The sequence below is a fragment of the Tympanuchus pallidicinctus genome, unplaced genomic scaffold (genome assembly GCF_026119805.1).
Source record: "Tympanuchus pallidicinctus isolate F22 unplaced genomic scaffold, pur_lepc_1.0 scaffold1, whole genome shotgun sequence".
In the NCBI taxonomy this organism is placed as follows: Eukaryota; Metazoa; Chordata; class Aves; order Galliformes; family Phasianidae; genus Tympanuchus; species Tympanuchus pallidicinctus.
The window spans coordinates 13,620,390-13,636,761 of record NW_026294618.1 but is presented as its reverse complement, the minus strand read 5'-3'; the positions used below and the strand labels follow the sequence as shown (position 1 = coordinate 13,636,761).

The 16,372-nt window shown below is 38.8% G+C and overlaps 1 protein-coding gene across 2 annotated transcripts in view; it reads left to right on the top strand.

The window, feature by feature from the left end:
* The first annotated feature begins 8,904 nt into the window (after positions 1-8,904).
* The window catches only part of GREB1 (growth regulating estrogen receptor binding 1), an 88,026-nt gene continuing 80,558 nt past the window's right edge, over positions 8,905-16,372 (top strand). For both annotated transcript variants that reach the window (XM_052703702.1, XM_052703544.1), the window contains exons 1-3: positions 8,905-8,942; positions 9,604-9,656; positions 11,031-11,132. The gene's annotated coding sequence lies outside the window, so the exon portion shown is untranslated. The remainder of the gene's footprint in view (positions 8,943-9,603; positions 9,657-11,030; positions 11,133-16,372) is intronic.

Genomic DNA, 16,372 nt, shown 5'->3' with positions numbered 1-16,372 from the left:
TGCGTCGGCACTGCTCTACCCAGAAGCCTCTGCGGTGCTCAGGCCGGGCACCCATCCCGCCCCGCGCGGCTTTCGCGCCCTCTCTCGCCGGAACTGCTGCTGTGGGCTGAACGGCGGGAAGCGCGTTCCTCATTTGTGCCGCCAGCGCCGCGTGCCTCGTGTTTCATTGTCCCGTTGCCGTCGTCCGTTGTTCTTTCAGTGCGCAGCCCAGAATCACACACTGTCTCCCAAGTTGGCAGGATCACCGAGTCCAAAACCCGCTTTCACACAGGACCGCTCAAAACCCAAACCCCGTGTTCGAGAGTGGTGTCCAAGCACTGCTTGCTTGAGCTCCGGCAGTCCCACAGCCCTGGGCAGGGCGTTCCGTGCCCACCGCCCTCTGGTGCACAGCCTGTCCCTGAGCCCCAGCTGCCCCTCCCTGACGGCTCCATGCCATAGCAGCTAACTACTGCCTCAGACAAAATTTTTTGTTCGCCGCTTGTCTGTAGATTGATTGCTCTTCACGTCAGTTAGCTGGACTGTATACAAATAATCTGTCATGGAATTCTTTTGCACAAAAAATTCCGAAGCTTGCTTTCCTGCCCTGCCACAGGAGATGAAGTTTCAGAGCACTCCCCTGTGGGTTCTCTAAATAGGTGTAAATTTCATTGAACTTTGTGTAAAAATACAACATGTCCTGGTATGTGGAAATCAAAGTCATGAAATATTTCATTTGTCTTCTAATGGCCAGACAGGGCAGGTCAGGAAAAACGCTCTTATCTTGAAAATAGAGTGAATTTATTTTCGCTTACTAGCTGTTTCATATCCCTTCAGATTAGTTATTCCTCTGAAGAAGCTTGAGTCACCACTGATAAAACAAATGACTCTATAGAGGATGGATTTTCATCTTGGTAACTCATTTTTCAGTTGCTCACTTGCACATTAATAATCTTTGTAGAGATGTGTAGAACTCAGGCAGTTTTCATGCTTTTTTCCAGGTACGTTTGGATCTGAGAGATGGAATGCGTCAGGAGAAGAAGCAAGCAAACTATGCACTCAGAGCAGCACAGAGGGTTGCAGGTTTTGGTCAACATACACATGCTTATACACACACAGGCATCCATTTTTAGCTCGTATGTGGGAAGCAGGAACTGCCTAAGCAAGTGCACTATTATTTACTGACCCTTGGGAGACAGCAAATTGCGAAAAGGAGAGCAAAGAAACGTGCTGGTGGTGGATTTGATAGGTAGTGCCAGCAGGGAGTCCGCTGCTTCAGAGCATGCTTTTCCTCTCTTTCCCACCACAGCCTCTCTTCTGCTTTTATCCTCCCCAGGATCTGCAGGGTTTTCTCCACTTGCACGCTGTATCTGTGCAGCCAACGCGTGATACAAAGCCCAGGAGGAACACCTGCTTGCAAAACAAGTCTTTGCAAAAACAGCATAAACGATCCCAAAGTCAGCTCTCTCTACAAAACAAGATATTTGCAAGCTACAGCCACAAACTGGTTCCCTTAAAACTGTCAAAATACTTTGTTCTCTCCCAAGATCATTCTTCAGTCAGGTTCTTTTAGGTCTCTGACCTAATGTTCTGATCAATTTGTGAGAAAATAAGGTGATAAAGTATCTTAGAGCTCCTCAAAGGCATGTCTCTGTAACAAGAGACGTGAAGCCTTGAATCGTGCAGTTAAAGAAATTGTGTCAGTATTCCAGAATGGGTACAGAGGGTTTTCCTGTCATGGGAGCAACTGAAATCACTGAAATCTAAAAACACACATTTTTGTATGAGCAACGTAATGCTCTTTAAGTATTCAATGGCAATAAATACAGTCCAATGAAAAATGAAGATTGTGCTCTTGCTGCTATACTCTCAACTAGAGACATATCTTCCCATTGTAAAACTACTGTTATAGGTTGTTTTGGTAGTGTTGTGGGTTTTTTTTTTTTTGTTTTTTTTTGTTTTTTTTTGGTTTTTTTCTGTAACAGCAAAATGTCCTGGGTTGCTTTGGTTTGGGTTAATGTAAAGAATGTGCTATGCAGAATAAAAAATCATTAACTAGGATTTTTATAATTGTTGAGTAGACAGATAACAGCAGGAATGCTAGCTGCTCATAATTTGAGGATTAGGGTGTGTGGCTGTATGAGTTTCTGTATTAACCCATGTGAAAGAAATTGCATCAACATTTAACAATGCTGTTGTTGTAGCAAGTCATAAGATCTAATTGAGTTGTTCCTGTGCTTGTCTGTTCCTGGCTGGTGGAAACGATGGAGCAAAGAAAAGTCCCACATGGCTTTGGACTTAGAAAGGCTTTTCCTGTGTTTACACTGAAAGTCTAAATCTTCACTTTTTTTTTTTTTTTTTAAGGAAAATGAGATTTGGTAGAAATTGACTTGTTTATCAGGAATTTAGGCTACCACATTCTATTGAATGTGATATTCTCCCACTTTAATTCTTTATTCCTCTTGCAGATGAAAATGTAAATTACTGTTTACCTATTTACTGTTGTCTTCTTCTATTCAAAAATGTCTGTGCAGTTGTTTTTTTTTTTAATATCTCCAGGCATTAACTGCACTGGACGTGTTTCTTAAAATAAAAGGCATTTATCTGAAATCTAATTTTCTTCAATTTGATTGATTTTCGACCCACCACCAGAGGGCAATAATTCCATTTGCTAAATGGGATTTTTTTATAATTAATGTACCCTAGAACAATTATTTCATTAAAATTTTTGAGGAACTGTATTTGAATTTCGAAATGCCATTTTCTTAGAAAATACTTCAGCTGTATAATTTAATGCCTATTATGTTAATAGAATAAATCTAACATATTTCTCTGTAACACTTTGGCATGTATGTTGTACTTCCATGCTGAGCAGCTGAAATAAGACTTAAAAAAAATCTCACTGGCGATCCTCATGCAGGACTGTAATGCTGCAAGGTTTAGATCTCATGCAAAAAAGGACTTTATCATTCTAACATATTAAGGTTTATTGTGAATGGCATTTATTCCACTTTTCTTATTTTGTTACACTATTGTGAAATTATTGTTTGTTAGCCTGTATTTGTAATTCTAACTTTAGAAACTATATCACTGCCAGGTACCTTTATATCCCTATATGATATGTATTTCTTTTCTTTATGTGTATCGTATCTCCAGCAGTTAAAATGAAGGCCTTGTTCTCTAAAAAATCATACACTTCTGGTCTCAAATGCTGTCTTCTCTTTAATTAAATCTTGCAGCTGGATTTTCCAGGAGATGCATGTGTACTATTGCAAAGATGAAGCAAAGCTAATAGCATCCTGAAAAAGTACCTGAAAAGGTATGAAATCATTAAAGACAAATGATAGATGTACGTATCATATAGGTGCAATTCTCTGTATATATTTTTATGTCTGCTTGTTTAAACTTCCTGATCTCATTCAAATCCTGTTAAGGTTCTCACCACTACATAATGATATAGAGAATTGTAATGCTACCAAGTAATTTTCTACGCTGTAAAATGTAATAATTAAAATGTGTTTCTAGTAATAGTACTGTCTTTTTTGTGCTCAGGTTAATATGACTGAAAAAAAAAGATGGTTAAGGGCCTGGATCATGTCCCATATGAGGAAAGGCTGAGTAACCTGAGTCTGTTTGGCCTGGAGAAAAGAAGACTGAGAGGGGACTGATCAAAGTTTATAAAAAGAAGTGCAACAGGCAAATGGATGAGCTCAGACTCTTTTCAGTGATGTGTAGTAATAGGACAAGGGGCAGTGTTCAAAAACTGGAACATATGAAGTTCCACACAAGTATGCAGAAGAACTTCTTTACAGTAGGTGACAGAGCACTGGAGCAGGCTGCCCAGAGAGGTTGTGGAGTCTCCTTCTTTGGAGATATTCGAGATCCATCTTGATGCCCACCTGTGTGACCTATTGTAAGGGGTTGGATTCAATGATCTCTTGATGTCCCTTCCAACCATTGCAAGTTGGTGATTCTGTGAAGAAGGAGCACCTTAAAATTGTGGGATAGGACATGAAACGGGGATTAATTATTGTGAAACTTAGGTAAACTATTTGTTACTACCAAAAAGTGCTAAAAATTGTCAGTTTATTCCCTCACTAGGAGAAAGCAGCTTCATTTCTCCACTAAAAAAACAAAATAGTTTCTACCTATGGAATGGCAAAATTCAGCTTTGCCAGTAATACTCAGGATCCTGAGTTGCTTTTCGTTGAAAGGCAAATTCTAATAAATAACGAATCGTGATTGTGAATATTATATTTAGCTAAACTCTAGCAAAGCAAAAAAAAAAAAAAAAAAGAGGAAAAGGCTGTAAGCCAAATCAATGGTTCTGTGGGGATTCATTCTGTAGACTACATATTGAGTACTTAGGATTCATGCAGTTAAAAGCAGAGCTTATGAAGAAACGAGAATTTCATGCAAAATGTAGATACACAAATCCAAAGGGTTTATTTATTTATATTTAATTTATATTTCGATTTATATTTATTTTATGACTGGAATGTTTTAAATAGATAGCTGTGAAGTGTCTTGTGTGTTTTCTGCTGAGGGGTCAAAGATTCATAATATTTCAGTGTCAGCTGGGTTTTGTGATAATTAAGGAGGTTATGATTCAGTACTGATTATTACTGATTATTAGTGATTATTAAGAATCTGATGTTTAATGATATTTATAGTTTCTGAATACGTCCTCTGCTACTGTCAGAGGAAAAAACTGCTACTGCAATTTTTGTTAATATCCTCAAACATTTAGATTATGTGTGATGTGATTATTTCCCCATTCCTGCAGCCACCTAAATATCTATTGACAGAAACATGTCCCCACTTACCCTCTCTTTGTGAAAGATATTATGGGTGTTAGTATTTTTCCTTTTGGGCAGTGGAGTTTATTTAATTATTACCTTAGGTCATGCTTACAACATGAATGATAGAGAATTTTCCTGCTATTTTATTAAAAGGCTCAAGAAGATCGAAGGTCCAGTCAGATACAAATAGAAAAAAGTGTAGCTGATAGGCACCTAAAATGGTTGCTTAAGATCAATAATGCAAAATAAATATTGACCTCTATCAGAAGGTGGATTCTTGAAGACAGACTTGCCTTTTATTTGAACATTTCAGTGGCAACGCATCTGTAACCTTTTAGAAGACACTTTTCTACATTTTCCATAAAGCAGGAGAACATTGTGGCCTAGTGATTATACCTGAATCAAAATTCTATGCTCATATTGATACCTCAACTGGAATGATACAGCTGGTTCCTGGTGCTGAGCATGTAAATTAGGCACTTGCAGTTCATACAGAGAATCAGTCTTCTGGAATAGCTCAGAATTTCATGGCTGCCATGACAACCCCTGGGCTGTTCCACAGATCTATGGGCTCTGCTCAGAAACCTGGGCTTCTGCCACAGGTACGACTCTGCTTTGTAAGCTGCAAAGGCAGTCATGGTCTTGTGCTTCTGGAATTCATAGTGTAGCTTTTCTGGTAAAGTTAAGGAGCTGTTTTGGTGTCCTGTCATGAGAATTTGGCAGGAACTCATATTTGAGGTAAAACACCAATTCATTGCTAATTTGACTCCACTGAGAACTTGAATACTTCATGCTAGTGCCTTTTATTACCTCTTTGCAGCGGTATGCGATTTAAAAATAGTATATGAAGAAGCAATGAAGATTGTTAAGTGTGTCCTTAGTACAAGATCTGTGCTAAATATTGCTGACGGAAATCCACTAATAAAGTTTTTCTGTTGCGACTACTTCAGCATATAATAAATAAAAAATGACTACTTGATTTTATCTTTAACTGTGTTGCAGTGCATTGTCTTAAAACATCTTTGTGAAAGACTTATGCTTTTGCTCAGTTATACCATTGATGTTGTATGCAGGTTCTTTTCTTACCCATAATAAAAACGGTAGAATTGTGTTTTACTAAAAGGATTCAGGAAAGCCTGCAAAAAACTTTGCTTTCTACGAATATGAGGTACTGAAATATGTTGTTTATATTCTGTCCATGGTAATGATCAGTGGGAACAGCCAGTTGCTGGAAGAGTTCCAGAGCAGAGATGTAAAGTGGTGCTCTCTCTGGAGTGTCCACTTGTAACAGATGTTCTGGAAAGTGAATGTACTGCATCAGCACTGTTTTTAAGGGCCTCTATCCATGTATGAGGGCTGCTCCAAAAGTCATGCCTCCTATTTTATTCTGCAGATTCGAGCATATTTTCATGTGCACAGCACGCAGGCTCTTGTTCATCACTGCCAGAATGCATAGCTAATGGTGGTGGAAGGTGACAAAGATGATCAAAGGACTGGGAGCACCTCTCTTATGAAGCAAGATTGAAGGAGCTGGGCTTGTTCAGCCTGGAGAAGACTCTGGGAAGACCTCATTGCAGCCTTACTAAAAAAGGAGCTTATAAACAGTAAGGAGACCATTATGTACACAGTCTGATAGTGATAGGCTAAAGGGGAATGATTTTAGTTAAAAGAGGGGAGATACAGGTTAGATGTTAGGAGGGAGTTCTTTACTTGGAGGGTAGTGAGGCACTGTCACAGGCTGCCCAGAGAAGCTGTGGATTCTCCATTCCTGGAAGCATTTAGGGTTGGGTTGGATGGGCCCTGGGCAGCCTGACACAGTGGGTGGCAACAAGCCTACTGCAGGGGCTAGATGAGCTGTAAGGTCCCTTCCAACTCAAGCCTTTTTGTAATTTATCAGCATAGTTACCTGCTTTTCAATCAGAAGGCTCCTACCCTATGTATTCTTTTTTTTGTGTGGAAGTTGTTTCAAGTCTGTAGTCATTCTACTATGCTGCTCTTCTGTTCTGGCATAGCCTGTTCACTGTGACATTTGAAAGGAAGAGAACTGTAATTTGTAAGGAAAAAATTAGAAAGGTTTTTTTGTTTGTTTGTTTAATTTTTTTTTCCTAACATGAAGATAGTAAAGCAGTGGAACAGGATGTCGAGAGGACTTGTGTAATCTCCATCATTGGAGGCTTCCAAGACAACTGGATAAAGCCCAGAGCAACTTCACCTCATAGCTGACTCTTTTTTGACTGGTCTAGAGGCTTGCTATTGTCTCTTCCAATATGGATTTTCTTATCCTTCTGAGAGACTTTAACTACCCTGACATCTACTGGAAAAATAGCATGGCAAGCTGTAGGCAACCCAAGAGCCTCCTTGAATGCATCAAGGATAACTTCCCGAGCCAAGTAGTAGACAGCCCCACCAGGATGGATGCTGGACCTGTTGCTCACCAGCACAAGTGAACTGATTGGTGATATTAGGACTAGAGGCTGCCTGGGCTGCAGTGATCTGACAATGGTGGAGTTCACATTCCTGGGGAATATGGGATAGATGAAGAGTGCAATCAGGACGCTAAATTTTAGGAAAGCCAACTTCCAGCTCTTCAGGGAATTAGTCAACAAAACTCTCTGAGAAGCTGCCTTCAAGGACAAGGGGGTGGAGTAGAACTGGCAAAGGAAATCATTTGAAACTAAAAGAGGGGAGATTTAGACTGCATGTAAAAAAAATGTCTTTTACAGTAAGGGTGGAGAGGCACTGGAACAGATTATCCAGGAGGTGGTGGATGTCCCATCCCTGGAAACATTCAGGGTCAGCTGGACAGAGCTCTGAGCAACCTGCTCTAGCTATAGGTGTCACTGTTCATTGCAGGGAAGTTAGACCAGATGACCTTCAAAGGTTCCTTCCAACTCATATGATTCTATAAATCATCTTATGTTCCAATGATCAGACGAATATGCAGTATATGAGAATTCTGCAAGTGAGGACTAAATGCACTGTCAAACTGATACTTTCTTTTCTGTTCTCCATTCTTCTCTTAGTCCTGTGTGTGTCTTTTTGACAACCGCTGAGCATTTAGCTGTTTTCAGGAGCTGTCTGCAGTGCTCAAAAACCTTTTCACTAAGTGGGTAACAGTCCATCATTATGCACATACAGTTAGCAGCTGTAGCAAGAGCAGAGCAGAAGGAGCATCAAAAAGTGGTATTGAGAAGTGTGGTTTTGGCAACATCTTCACATTCTCTCTATTCTGAGTTACTTCCCTGAACTGGGAGAAAAGCAGGTAGCAAGGAGGAAATAGCTTTTGGGTTGCCTTGGGTTGCCTTGTTCTGGGGCTGCTACTGTTGTTTGGCTGAAAGTGAGAGCTGTCCACTGTGAGGGCAAAGGGTTGCATTTTGTGTCAGTAGGGCGTCCCCATAGGCGCCTACAAGCTGTAACAGCTGCAACTTGAGCAGATCGGTCTGAAACTGTCACTGATACTTATTCAGAGATTGTTTCTGTAAAGCTTGCAAGGAGTGTTCCTGGTCTGAAAACCAGAAGGTCTGAGCAGCTTTCTGCTATAACTTAAGAGTGGTATTCTTGTCTCTTTGGGGTGGTAAAGGCTGCTTGAAAACAGTATTTATCCTGTTGGTTGAAAGCGTGGTATGAAATATTTCCCCATGAATTTAAAGATGGCGTTAGTTTTTAAAAAATATACATTGTAGCTTACAGCTCAGATAGAAAAGTCTTGATGTACATTTAATTATCAAAAGTTATCCAGAAATTCATGTTGTTTCTTTACCTTAATGTTTGTCTGCACCATTTTTCTGAAATTAGAATGATTTTGTTTTTTGAAATTAGAGAAGACAGGTGGATGTGCCAGTCTCTTTTGAGCACAAATACAAGCAGCACACTCTTTTGCTGCAGCTCACACATGTAGCCCATTTCTGAGCACTAAATATTAGTATCTGATGCATTTTGTTCAGTGTATGGGAACTGCTGAGTCCTGAACCTCTGATTGATCACCTGAGGCGAGCCATGAGTCAGCCAGAGGAGCACAGGTGGAGGCAACTCACCTGTGCTGCTGAAAGGTGTGGAGCCTGGCTGCACCTCTCCTAGACCTATTTAAGAGCTGGCTACCAGTGGGGAAGGATCTCTTCTGGAGACTGCCTCTTCTGGTGTTCTGTGGGTGAGTCCAGCATAAGGGTAAGCCTTGCATTTAGTCTCTTTTGTTATCATAGTCTTCTTCGCCTAACTCTCTTGTTTATTTTGTGATTATAATATCTTAATATCCATTGATTATGCATTCAGTTTAAACCAGATGCCAAGAGCTTTAACAAAGAGAGGGGATATAACTATGCTACGATATGGGTCTTATTGCATAGGAAAAGGTGGAAGAAACTGCTCTAAGTGTATCACATAATGCATGTATGAGATTTAGCAAGTCTGGATTAATTTTTCTTAAACATTCTTTTCTGGGCAAAAACTAGACTAACTATAATTACTTACATTTCAGTCTTTCAGGTTATAATTTTTAAGCTTAATCAAATCTGTATTGGTTATACTAGCTACTTTGCTTATCCTACCACAGAATGAAGGTGAAAAATACGTTCTGATTCTTTTCACATTTATCAGAAATTCTAATAAGTTTGATGAGGAGTTTGTTTTGATGTAATAGATGTTGCTGTTATGCACAGTCTCCTTAGAAAGCATTTCTCCTCCCTGTGAGATGGTCCATGGATTACAAGCAGTGGCTTTTCTGCCTCATAGACCACCTTCTTCTTAACCATAGATGGATTGTGCCTGCTATTTACCATATGAGGTCACCCACAATGAAAAAACATGGATTTTTGCTTATATTTTTAAGGTATCTGCAGTGGAATTGCCAGGTCACAGCCTGAACCAATGGTTGAGCATGAGGTGAGAAAATGTGGCTGACCCAAGGAGCTCATGTGCAAGCAGTGCGCCAGAGTAACCAGAAGGGGTTGAGCCTGGAGCTGCTTCTCATCTTCAGTAAGGGTTAGCAGCTGAGGGAGTAGAATCTTTCTGGATAGAGACTGTACTTCTCTTGGACCAGTTGTTTGGAAGGGGTGAAATAATTTTCCTTCTTAATTACCTGTTATTGCTCAGTAATGCCTGTATCCTATTTGAAGATACTGCTATCATCTTTTTTTGCCATACTGTACCCAATTAAAACCAACCTTGTGATGTGCCTGAGGCATCCCCATACATCTCTAAGGAGAGTTAGGTACTGCTTGAGACCTCCAGAGGGAGACCCTGCCCATTTAATTTTTAAAGTTTATCAGACAAGATCTTTTAGAAGCATTCAGCATCACCTTACCTCTCTTTGTAGTCTCTGTAACAAAAATGCTTTTGAAAGGAGAGGCTATTAGATGTCTAAAAGTAGGTCTTGAAGAAGAAAACATTGGCTAGTGGTCATTTTATGTACTGCTTGAGAGCCTTGTGTTGGTCACCTGAATGTGTTGCAAGCCAGCAGTCACTGAAAGTGAAAAAAGACTTCTTCAAGTGCATGTTGCCCAAGCTGAGAAATCAGAGGACTTATTACTGTGCTTTCAGCGATTTCAAAGGCAGTTATTGCATTTTCCTCATCTTGAAAAAAATGCCACTGGTTATGTTTTCACTAATAGCTGTTGCATCATCAGATTACACTGAAATCTGGCTTGAACAGGGAAAAAAAATTGGAAGCTCCTTTGAAATACTATTTATAGTAAAGGTAGTGAAACAGAGTACAAGCAGCAGGTAAACTAGATTTGGGAGATAATTAGCAGTTTAGGGCACCCTTCTTTAGTTTGTATAGATTTTTAAAACTAATCTCCAACTGGCAGGCTTTGGCTGCTGTGGCTACACACAAATACAACTCCGAAGTTTCCAGTTTCTCCCAAAAACCTCCTGTTTCCCTTCACATGATATAAAGATGTAAAACAGAAGATATTTGACAAACAATTATTATTTTTTTCTTCTCTCTCCTGGGGCTGCTGAAATTGTCTGTGCTTTAGACCCTGGAGCCAAATAAGGGGAAATAGTTGGGAAGATACCATATTCTGTGGGAAGCAGGGGTGAGGATGCATGAGGCTGGAGAGGAAAAGGCAGGGGGGGAGGGTGAAGGGTTCGTATTCTTGACCTTAGGTGGCTGGTACTGAGAGGTAGTGTATTGTGTTGAAGCACAGACAGAACTAGAGTTTGTGGCTGGGAAGGAGGGCGGAGGGAGGAGGAAGCTGGGACAGCGAGGGGGGAGGAGGAGAGAGCAGCATCTCTATCTATCTTTCTTTGCAGACCACGCTGCTAAACAGCCAGGGGAGGCTCATGCTTCCCTAATATCCATCACTCTCTGCTTCCAGCGTGGTCACAGGCAGAGCAACAAAGAGGGTCTCAGAGGTAAGATACTTAAAACTTGCAAAACTGTAGCATCTGCCAAAAGGAGGAAAAGATTTGGCAACAATAATAAAAAAAGAGTATAGATTATCAGCACCTGGGAATGCTGAGAAGGGGCGGGAGGGTAGCTGGAATCTCAGGTCCTCAGCAGGCTGAGGAAGTGTGAGCAGTAGCAGCAGCAAGAACAGAGTGAGGGGGGGGGGGGGGGGGGGGGAACGCCAGATCGGATTTGAGGGGATCAGAATAGCAGCTAGTTGTACTCAGCAGCAGGCAGTTTGTGTCCCAACTGTCTGTGTGGGAAGAGGAGAAAAATGGTAGAAAAGCTATGTGGGTGAATGCTCCAGTACCTGAAATATAGGGCTGAATAAAGCTTAACAAAATATACGAATGGATAATTTATTTCTGAATGTGTACTTCTGGAGTGAACAAAACACTCTATTAATTTATACATGCAAAAAAATGTAAATGAAATGCAAAGCTGAAGTCAAATATTGATTGAATTCTGTGAAAGTTGCAGTTTAGGGCTGTATTTCATTTCGGAAATGAATTCAGTAGCAAAAAGGTGAAACAAAGAAACCAAATGAAGCATTTTTAATTGAGTCAAATGGAATATGCTGTTTGACAATTATCGTAACAAAATACTTATGATATATGCAGTTTGAGCTGAGAAATTCTTTTCCATTTCATCTAGGGAAAAAAAAACCACACACACGAAAACATTCTTTTTACTGGCCTGAAATAAAATTTATAATTGTTTGATTTGCCCGCTCAGCCTAAAAATCAGTTTGAATAGGCTTAGAAAGTGAATAGTCTTTCAGTTTCTGGTTCTACAAGTTTAGATGAAAGAGATAGAGATGCTATAATTTCCACATTGGAGAAAATGTTGCTTGCTTTTTCTCTTGTTTTGTTTCATTTACTTTATTTTTTGAGGTATTGTCTTGGTTTTGATATAATGCTTTATAGACCTTTCTGAAAAAGATTAACTAGTTAACTAGTAATGCCAATAATGTCAATTTCATTAAATATATTGAGACAACTACAAAAAAAATTTAAGTCTTTTATATCTTATGACAAAGATCCTGAAGGATTTCAAGTCTCTTTTTTTCCCCACTCTGGAACACTGAGATCAGTCTCCAGAGGTGAACATTCTGGAATATTTGTGCCTAATTGCAAGTTTCTGTTTGTTCATCTTCATGCTGAGCAGCTAAAATAGCTGTAGTGAGTAGATTTGTTGTGTGAGAGAGGAAGTTAGAGCCACCATTGTCTGCTGCCTTGGAGAACTTGGTGATTATGGACCTGATTGGGATTTGCTTATTCATCAGAGTAAATTTTCTGCTATATGTTTACATGGGTTCAGTATTGAGTTCCGTACTTCATTATCATCCCATTTTTTTTTTTTTTTCTAATAAAAAAGAGCTACATAGTTCACATCAATAGGGCTTTTCTTTCACCGCTTTTACAGCGCTGTTAATTGCTGTTTCAAGACTTGCATTTCTATTACTACTTTTAAACAATAAATAGCTGTCTGAGCTTCACCTTTATGTGGTAACATAACCCTTTGAAACTTTTTTCTTCGCTGATGTGTATACATTCAAGAATACTTTTTTTTTTTTTTTTTTTTAGTTTAGGGTTTGGGGTTTATGTGGTGTTGGACTACTGTTGATTTTTCTGTGGCTTCTACTAAGGAAATGGAATGTTCTCACTTTGGAAAGGTTTATTTGTGGTATGCACACAGACAACAGTAGCAAAACATCTAACAATAAGAACCCAACAAATCTACCACAGCAGGTAAGTTTTGTTTGAAGTGAATGTTCTTTTCCTCTTAGATAGTGGATATTGTTCTCTTAAAACAACCTCCTATGAATTGTATTGTTCTTGAAGTTTATAGGGGCTGGAAGCAAAGCTCCCTGAAGTCAGGAGGAGACATTCCAGTGACTTCAAATGGCTTTGGATCAGGCCTGTCACGTGAGATTAGCTCCTGACAGAGGATGCTATGAGCACAGGAGCAGAACAGAATGATTTAGGGATGGAATTTCACTTATGCCCTAATCATCTTTGCTTTGTGAATATCTGTTAGATGCAATCTTTTGAAGCAATATTACATTGATTTTGAATTAAAAATGTCTGTATTGCTTTTTGTGTTGTGAATATATGGTTTTACAGAAATAGCCTTCTAACTTAGGTTTTACAACTACGGTCTATTTATGTTTCTATTTCTTGGCTTCTGTTAAAGGATTCTTTTTGGATATGAGCATTCAGAATCTCTTAGGCGAGTTTTTAATCTTAATAATGCTGTGAATGATATACACAAAGTTAAGGAAGGTATTTTCTAGTGTCAAACAGCAAGTTAAAACAACTGTTTGAATTCTGCTTTTCTTGTTCATGTGTTCTGTACAAGAAACTAATGGCTTCCAAAGTTTCTCTTTTAAAAATAAAATAAAAAAAATCACCTATTCACTCCCACAAAAAAAAAACAGAGGAGATTGCTCCATAATTTGTGAAAAATTGCAGTCAGTTCAACATGTGCAGTTGACTTGCATTTTGAAATTAATGTATCTTACACATATTGAAAGTAACCACGAGAAAGCCCATGCGGTTTTGTAGAACTAATAAAAATGGAAGCATTTTACAGCACTTCTTTGTTAAGGCCAAATTTGACTAGGAAGTTGTAAACTTTCAAAGTTGATTTGTGTTCATAAATGAAAGCCTATCAGACTCATAAACATTCTAGTGATGCTGGACATCATTATCTTCAGGGAAAAATTGCCTTTGGTTCTTATTGATTGTGGCTTTTCTAATGAATACCAAGTCTGTGTGGTGAATGATAAGTGATGTGTCTGTCACTCCTTCCTCACCCTCATACAAAATAAGGCATTTACTCTCAGCTGGGATCAGGCACAACCTTGGGTTTGTTTTGTGCGGATAAAAGGCACCACAAAGGGGAAACAAGGTGGCTGGTGTAATTATCAGCCACCACCACGTGCATGCAAACATCCCTACTTACACAGACATGATTGCATCTGTGTATTACACACATACACAGGGTAAGCACCACATCTTTTACTTGAACTGAAAAAACTTTGCCTTTTTGCATTTAGACTGTGATTAGTTATTCAGTCATCTGCAAGTCTAACTCATCCAAACTTCTCTTAGACTCTGGAAGAGGATATTCTTATTTGTGAAGTAGATTTAAATATGTCATTTATGCTTATGTTGCATAGATTTGTAGCATAGTTACATGTAAGGATTGCAAAGACTTGATTTTCAGTTTGCTTTAACTTGCCATTATCCATCTGTTGCCTTTCATGCTTAAATATTTACATAAGGAATAAAGGAAATTTTAGATCTATACAGCCAGAGGTATATTTCTGAGGAAACAGAAAAGGAAAATTGCTGTTTATGCATGGTATAGCTTAGAAAAAATGCTGTAAGACAAATACTGAATGTCATATGAAGAAAACATTTTTTTTTTCCTAGCTAAACAGCATAACAGTGCTTAATGTAGTAAAATCTGTGATGTTGGAGGCATATCTTGAGTAAATTTGCCTTAAATAGAAATGAAGTGTATTTACACTGCAGTCATAAAAAAAATAAACAGTACCGACAAGGAATTATCATCAAAGACATTTTTATAGGTTTGGGAATTCACTCTGATGCTTTGCTTATTGTCTTTTTTTTTTTTGTTATTAATCCTTTCTGTATTGCTGTGTGACTGCCTGCCAAATGTGTCCTTATATACGTAGCTGTCTTCATTTTGAGTTTTATGGTAGGAAAATGTGGATCTATGTCTTCTGCTGTTTGTGAATAGGAGAAAATGCATAGCATTTTATTTCCATCACTTTCTTATCTGTTTTTTTTTTAATGAGATTAAACATTTATTTAAAATCAAGGCAATGAACTGTTCCCATTGTGTGCCATTTTAGTGTCATTATATAGTGCTTTGAATTCAGTAGTTTCCAAGAATTATATCAAAACTGTTATTGCTATCTTATTGTGCAGGTAATTATCTGTGGGATAAATGTATCAGCTCCAAAAGGGTTCAAATGGTTTTACAGACAGGTTTAAATCAAAGTGTTTTCTTCTATCAATTGAAAGTGTTGTATGGTCTTTATCTGATTTGGAGCCACATTTACATGTCTTCAAAAATCTGTGTGTTGCCAATTTCTCTATGAATGAAAGATTAATTAGCAAAGCAATACCTCCCAAAGCGATCGAACAGGGCAGAGAGAACAGTGGATAAGATCTTTGATATCACTGCTGTGATAATTCAAAGTCTTACTTGTAATAATAGTGAAAATACTTTTGGACACAAGAATATTTTTGAAGTTAATGAAAAGTTCTAAAGATTATTTCATCCTCATCTGACAGCTGTTTTCATTATTTTCACCCCGGGGGTAATGAAATGGCTAATTTATGTGTGTTTGTTTTCAAAGAAAACACTTGTGACTTGCTTGACTGCAATGCAACTCTGCTTAAGTGAGTGAGCCAGATCTCAGTTTTCTCCCATAGATGGAACTGTAAGTGATTTGTGCCTTAATTATTCAGAGCACGTGCATGAGTATGCACGTGGACATAAGCACAGATGTAAGTATATAAATCAGGCTCAGTCCTTCCAACCATCCGTGAAAAAGTCACTTGTCACTCCCTTTTGAGGAGGAAATGCATCTCATCACCTGTCAGTTCAGACTACTTCAATAAGTAGTTTTCAGTTTTATCATTGCATTCAGTTTCAAATCTATCAACAGATATTTACTATACCCTTCACTGATTCCCCCTTTGTTCTCCTATTCTTCCGCATTTTTTTGTCATTTCAGCTTCTGTGCATAGAAGAGCAAGGTGTTCAAATTGATGATAATTATGTCTGTGCTGCTTAGAAGGTCTGGAAAAGATCACTAAGATCATCTAAACCAACCATGAAACAAAATAACATTAAACAGAAAAGAGATAAACCAAGCACTTAGAATGAGGCATTTGACACGACATCCAGCTCTTCTGCTGTGAGGGTGGCTGAGCAAAAATTGACATATTGTACACATTTTATATTGAGAAGAGCTCACAGGGACCAGCAAAATATCGCTTGAATTCTGTGAAGCAAATCTGTGTGCTGAATCAGAGAGATGGTGCTTGGTAACCACTGGTCTTCCACCAGTACTGCAATCTGTTCTCCAGGGGTGTAGGCCCCTGCAATGTGGAATTAGGTTGTGACTCCACAAGGAGTACTGGCTGTAGTCATAATGCTGTCA